Raw genomic sequence first — 7,548 nt, 5'->3', positions numbered from 1 at the left:
CTCAGTCAGTTAAGCATCTGCCTTCGGCTCAGGTCATGATCTCAGGGTCCTGGGATCGAGCCCTACATCGGGCTCCCTGCTCAGTGGGCAGTCTGCTTCTCCCTCTCCCTCTTCCTCTTGTGCTCTCTCTCTCTAATAAATAAATAAAATCTTTAAAAAAAATAAAGTTATCTAGCATGATCCTCCTATCTGATATTAAAACACCTTGCTTTTACTTCCGTATGTGATATAAAAACACAAAGTATATCAGGGCCCAGCAGTGTTTTAGAATTGATACCAGATCTTTGTTTATTCTCCCATGACTTTATCCACCATTCCTTTCTGTCCCACCATTATACAGGCAGGCAGTCTTTATTCCTGCTTGAGCTCATAGAACTGGTGTAAAAGGCAAGGTGGCATTATGGAAGAGAGCTGAAGGTCAAGGCCAGTTATGGAGTTGAAGACTTAACTTCAAGCAAGGCCTGTTGGAGCTCTCTAAGTGTTTATTAAGTGAATGTAACACCTTTTTATCCAGGAAAACAATGAGCTCTGGATAGTGTTTTTTAAAAAAAAGATCTCTAACACCCAGTTTAGCTACACTAAGTGCTGTACACATTCACCTTCTAAAATATTTTGTTCTTGATAATACTTTTTTTTTAAAAAAAGGAACTTTTCCGTGAATAACTGGGTGGGGCTTTTTAGTAATACTATGACTACCCATCAAAATTTCAACATTCTGAGAGCAAAGGGAAAGAAAGAAATCCACTATCCATTTCTCAATTTAGAAAAAAAGATCTGTGACGAAATTCTATGCATTAAGAAAAATGAAATATACAAGTTTGTAACTTACTGAGAATTATTTTAAATAATGGCTTCAATGTGTTGTGTTCCAATCACTTCATACACATGACACCATTTCACCAACACCATTTCACCAAGTGGAGATAATTGCCCACATTTTACAGATGAGGAAAAAAGCTGAACAGCTTAGTAATTTTCCAAAATCCATGAAGCTAATAAGTGACCAGGCCTGAATCTACACTGAGTTTGTCTGATTTCAAAATCTGTACTTCTCCAACTCTACATCACTACATTCTTTTTATTGGACCCAGTTGGCGAAGGTTTCTTCTGTGTAGAGGACACTGAATTTGGTATTTTGGGAAGTGCTTTGGTAACCCAGCTGCTTCTGGTGTCAACAGTTGACCCAAGTCTTCATACTTGACCTTCCCAAAAACTAGCTGTGTGTTCTCATCGAGTCACTCTACCCCTTAAGGCCTCATTCCTATACTGACTAAGCAAGAGTATGGGGCTAAAATAGTCTCTATAGAGCTTTCCAATTCCAAAACAATAAGTTTATGTAATTATGTCAAAAATATTTTTAAAAAACAGCAAATAAGTGTATGACTTTGGCAGAGGTTAAGGATCATGGCTCTCACTCTGTCCCAGGAACCATATAATGACTAAATCAAAGACTTTTAATAAACCGGGGAACACATTGTATTCAGAGGCACATTAAGAATGTGCCAATACTTGTGTCCAAGAATCTATAATCTACTAGGCAGGTTTTATGTGATTAATGTTAAGAGAATGCCACAGCCAATGTAGCGTGGGGGATCAAAAAGAGAGAAAAGACCATGGCCATTGGGGTGGAGGAAGATAACCGGCCTAGTGATTCAGCTAAATGTGACGAATGAACATCAGTGCAATAGGGAAAAAATATGAAAGGTGATAAGAATGTTATGAGCACATGTTTGCAGTCAGGAAAATGTTAGTTGATTCCAAGAATATTTAGAGGCTTAAGGGAGAATGTGGGGGAGTGAACTGGAGCAATAGAAGAAGGGGTTGAAGAGCCTGAGAGATAGGCTGCGAAGAGGTGTGAGAGCTTTAAACACGAGCCTTCTTCCTTTTCTGCGACTCAGAAGCACTGAGGGACTGTTGAAGATCTTAAGCAGGGAAGTCCCAGGTTGGCTTGGAAGTTGTGTGCAAGACGCTGCCGTGGGAGCGACTGTCAGGAAAGACCCAATTTCCCTAACTGTGCAATAAATAGTTCAGGCTGTTAAGTTTGGAGAATGGAAATGTCTTTAATTTTAGTTTTCAAATGAATAAATCTATGATAAAGAAACAGTCTTGTTACCCTACAAAACCCCTGACACAATTACTGTAACCACGTAAGTGTTCCTGTCTGTTCTGATGGAAGAAGTTTTGAAGGAAGAACCCACAGAATTTGCTGAGTGATTAGATAAGGAACAAGGGGGAAAAAAAGCGTTAAGGATGACTCAGAGGTTTGGTGTCTGTGAGACCAGGGGCCCTATTTAGAAGAACTATCCATTCCAGAGTCAAGAGGGAGTTTAGGGAAGAAATAACAAATTTGTTTGCACAGTGGCTGAATGTAAACTGCCTTGGCAGGGATCCGTGTGCACATGTAGAGTGTGAGATGAGCATACCAGGAGACTGAGTGGGAGCCTTTGTGAGACAGGGCTGCAGGCAAGGTGACCAAGGGAGAGAGTATAAACTGAAACTCAAAGGAGCAACCCCCCACATTCGAGTGTAAACACTAAAGCGGAAGGAGAGGGAAATGGAAAAAGAGGAGAATGGTGCAATTTCCTGAAAGCCCACGGATACCAAACTGTGAGCCAAATACTATCACTCTAGTTGTAGGTGAGGCAACTGGTGTTTAGGGAAGTTAAGAAACTAGCCCCAAACCACAGGGCTTGTGGGGATGGAGCTGGGCTTAGGATCCTTAGACCCTCTGTTACACTGCTCAGACATTACCTCTTCCAGGAAGGCTCCCCTGCTTACACTGTCAGATCTAGTCCCCTCCTCTACACTACCGAAAGTCCTCCATGTGTCTGTCAGTCCTCCAGTCTAAGAGATCCATCTATTTCATATTCACATTCAGAACTCAGTCTAGAATGATTCCCAACTAATCTTAACATGGCTGAGGAAAAACAGAAAACTTTTTATTGAGGTATTTTGCCATGCAGCTGCAAATGAGAGCAGTTGTAATGTGCACAATAACCCCATTCGGTGGGTTGCCTCTTTGTTTTGTTGACTATTTCCTGTGCTGTGCAGAAGCTTTTTATCTTGATAAAGTCCCAACAGTTCATTTTCACTTGGGAGAAGATATTTGCAAATGACACTACAGAAAAAGGGCTAACATGCAAGATCTATAAAGAACTTCTCAAACTCAACCCCCAAAAAACAAATAATCAAGTCAAAAAATGGGCAGCAGACATGAACAGACACTTCTCCAAAGAAGACAGACAAATGGCCAACAGACACATGAAAAAATGTTCATAATCATTAGCCATCAGGGAAATTTGAATCAAAACCACGTTGAGATACCACCTTACACCAGTTAGAATGGCAAAAATTGACAAGGCAAGAAACAACAAATGTTGGAGAGGTTGTGGAGAAAGGGGAACCCTCTTACACTCTTGGTGGGAATGCAAGTTGGTATAGCCACTCTGGAAAACAGTATGGAGGTTCCTTAAAAAATTAAAAATAGAGCTACCCTATGACCCAGAAATTGCACTACTGGGTATTTACCCCAAAAACACAGATGTAGTGAAAAGAAGGGCCATATGCACCCCAATGTTCATAGCAGCAATGTCCACAATAGCCAAACTGTGGAAAGAGCTGAGATGCCCTTCAGTAGACGAATGGATAAAGAAGATGTGGTCCATATATACAATGGAATATTACTCAGCATCAGAAAGGATGAATACCCAACTTTTGCATCAACATGGAAGGGACTGGAGGAGATTATGTTAAGTGAAATAAGTGAAGCAGAGAAAGTCAATTATCATATGGTTTCACTTATTTGTGGAACATAAGGAATAGTGTGGAGGACATTAGGAGAAGGAAGGGAAAAATGAAGGGGGGGAAATCGGAGAGGGAGACGAACCATGAGAGACTATGGACTCCGAGAAACAAACCGAGGGTTTCAGAGGGGAGGGGGTGGGGGATGGGTTAGCCTGGTGATGCGTATTAAAGAGGGCATGTATTGAATGGAGCGGTGGGTGTTATACGCAAGCAATGAATCATGGATCACTACATCAAAAACTAATGATGTACTGTATGGTGACTAACATGACATAACATAAGAAAAAGAATTTTTTTTAGCATTTTAAAATACCATTTAAAAAAATGCTATTTTTTTAAAAACCAAGTAGCAGACCTCTATTTCTCATGAGGGAAGTTCATCCTCCAGGACTTCACTAATTGGATTATCACCCACTACGGCAGATACTGTGTGTGTTTTTTCTTACTAGGTAAACGTTTAGCAGTCCCCAGTAAAGTGGCCTAATACGTGGCATTTTCACCTGCCCTGCCTCTGGCTTCCCCATGTGTGAGGAAAGTCTCAATGACCAATGGAAGTGGAATGGCTGACTCACATAAGCAAATATTTCTTTGCCAAGCCCTAATTTTCTGAGATCGCAGTGAATTTTTGCCAAGTGGAGGAAGTGGTGGCAGGAGCCAGAAAAATTGTGTGGGGGGTGTGTGTGTGTATTAGTGTGTGTGTGTGTGTATTAGTGTGTGTGTGTGTACTGTATGTATGTGTATTTGTGTGTGCGTGGGGTACGTATGTCTGTAAATGAGAGTGTGGAGTGTGTGTATATGTATTTGTGTGTGTGTCATGTATGTATGTGTGTAAATGTGAGCGTGTGGAGTGTGTGTGTGTATGTGATGGGTGACAACATAGCACAGGGACAGAGTGGGTGGGTTTGGGAGTCAAACTGACTTAATTTGACATTCGTCAGTTATTGCTCCCTTATTTTCTGTGCGGCCTGGTTTTGAAACCACACTGTACCACACGTTCCTCATTCATAAAACAGATGTGATAGTATTATGTACCTCCTAGAGTTTCTGTGAAGGATAAATTAGATAACATATGTAAGCATTCGCCATGTACCAAATGCTTGCACCATAAATATTAGCAGTAACTGATAGCAATGGCTGACATGAATGAACACTTCATATACCAGAACCTGCCCACTTTGCATGTAATCTATTCAAAGGGACATGTCATGACACAGAATCTGAAAAATCTGTAAGAGAAGTAGAAAATTTCCAGAGGAGATGCTGATAGTGTTGAGATCATTCAGTTATTCTCCTTATTCTTTCCCCACCCAATGGAATATGTTCTTTGGCAAAGATTAGGTCATTTGCAAAGTCCAGATTTGTTTAAACATTGTCCTCTTTCCTTCCCTCCACTGTAGTCCATCTGCGTTTTGTTTGCCTTGATTTATGATCTTTCAAATTAAGAAGCAGAATTACACTCATGAGAATCGCATGAGGAGAGAAGAAAGAAATTTGCATTTAAGCATCATGTACTATGTGCTCTTAGTTTGAGACCTAACCTTCTTGCTTACCCATTACATCAATGCTGTGAGTAAACTGTTACAACATCCACTTTGACTTGAAGAAATAGAGGATCAGAGGGGAAATGACCGGACCAAAGGCTGTAGATAGCAAAGCCAAGATTTGAACCCAGGTCTAAGTAGCTCAAAATTATGCTCCTTCCACTACGTGTGTCCCCTTATAGTTGTTGGTGCATAATTAAGGCTAAATGTTTCCTTGATATGTCTCAGGACTATTCATTAGTGGGTAAGTATTTTCCTACCACTTTTCTTTCAGTTGTCAAATAAAAGTCATTTACCCAAATGATGAGCACTTTCCAGGATAAATTGCACTTTCTTATACAAAGCCAAATAGGAATAAAGAAGACAGTTCACTTCAAGCAAACAATAATTGCAATTAGTCTTGAAAATTTTACTCTTTTCCTTAAGAGGAGGAAAAGACCACCTCCACCTCTGAGACTTCTGTGATACCCTTTCTTTCTCCCTCCTGGGCATCAATCCTCGAGTTTCAGAGCACTTGGACTCTCCTTGCTGGTACTTTCTTTGTTTATTCTGCCATGTATAGGCTAATTGAGGTTCAAGTCTAAATCTCAGGGAGATTTGAACTTATTAAGGGCAGTATAATGTCTAATTTATCTTTATATCTTTTACTCTCTAGTGTGATACCATGCACAATGTAGGCACTGAATAAATGTTTGTTAAATTATAGTTACTAGTCTGTCTTCTTTATGACCCTAGGACTTACGTGTTCATTCAATAAATCCTGCAGATATATTAACATTAGCCCTGAAAACATTATTTCAACCTCTGGCCATTTTTCTTTCTTGCTTCATAGTTAGGTAAACCTCCCCTGACCTCTATACCAGATCAGAATTTTAATAGGTAGAAAAGAGAAGAAAGGATTTCCCAGGAGAAAAGAGCCTGTATAAGATGTTTTTGAGTTTATATAGGAAATCTAAGGAAATGAGCTCATTTTCATATTCATCACCTGTCTCTCTAATTCAAGCCTGCTTTACCTCCAAGAATGGTAGCATTATCCACCCACACCTCAGTGCCTCCACATCTGTTGCTTGAAGACATTTTACAAAGGAGTATATTAGAGTGACCCAAATAAGCACAGGGGAAGAAAAAAAGCTCAACATGGTTACTCATCAGGAAAATGCAAATCAAAAGCACCGTGAGTTACTACTAAACACCCACTAGAATCACTAACATTTTCAAGAGACTGCAAAAATCTAGGTGTTGGTAAGGATACAGGACAACTGAAATGACTTTCATTCCTTGCTGATGAGAATATAAGATGATACAATCATTTGGGAAAGCACTTCAGTGACTTCTTATAAAATTAAAAATATAAGATGATACAACCATTTGGGAAAACACTTCGGTGACTATCTTATAAAATTAATTAAAAAATTAATTAATTAATAAAATTAATTAAACTGACCCAACAGTTCCATTTCTGAGTGTTGAGCCACGGGAGTAAGAACATGTCTACAAAAGACTGGCACATAAATGTTTATGGAAGCTTTATTCATAATAGCCACAAGTGAAAACAATTCACATGTCCACCAACAGCTGAAATGATAAACCAGTTGTTGTACTTTCACACATTGGAACTTCCGTACAACTACTCAGCATTAAAAAGAAACAAATTAGTGATATACAAAATATGGACAGATCTCAAAAACATCCTGAGCAAGAGATGCTAGATCCATGAGAATATATACTATATGATTCCATTTATGTGATTTTTCTAGAACATACAAAACTAATTTACAGTGGCAGAAATCAAATTAGTGACTGTTTAGAGTAGGGAGTGCAAAAGGGTAGGAAGACTGACTACAAAAGGGCAAGAGGGAACTTTGGAGGGGGCAACAAAAATATTCTTTCTATATATTGATTGAGGTTAGGTTACATTACATATCTATACATTTATCAAACTCATCAAACTGAATAAATGTCCATCCATAGATGAATGGATAAAGAAGATGTGGTACCTATATACAATGGAATATTATGCAGCCATAAAAAAGATGAGATTGTGCCATTTGTGACAACGTGGATGGACCTAGAGGGTATTATGTTAAGTGAAATAAGTCAGACTAAGAAATACAAATACCACATGATTTCACTTATATGTGGAATCTAAAAAAAAAATGAGTAAACAGTCTGCTCTTACCACACCCTCTGAGTGGTAATGTTT

This window comes from Zalophus californianus, chromosome 10, assembly GCF_009762305.2.
Source record: "Zalophus californianus isolate mZalCal1 chromosome 10, mZalCal1.pri.v2, whole genome shotgun sequence".
Lineage (NCBI taxonomy): Eukaryota > Metazoa > Chordata > Mammalia > Carnivora > Otariidae > Zalophus > Zalophus californianus.
Note: the sequence above shows the minus strand (reverse complement) of the source record.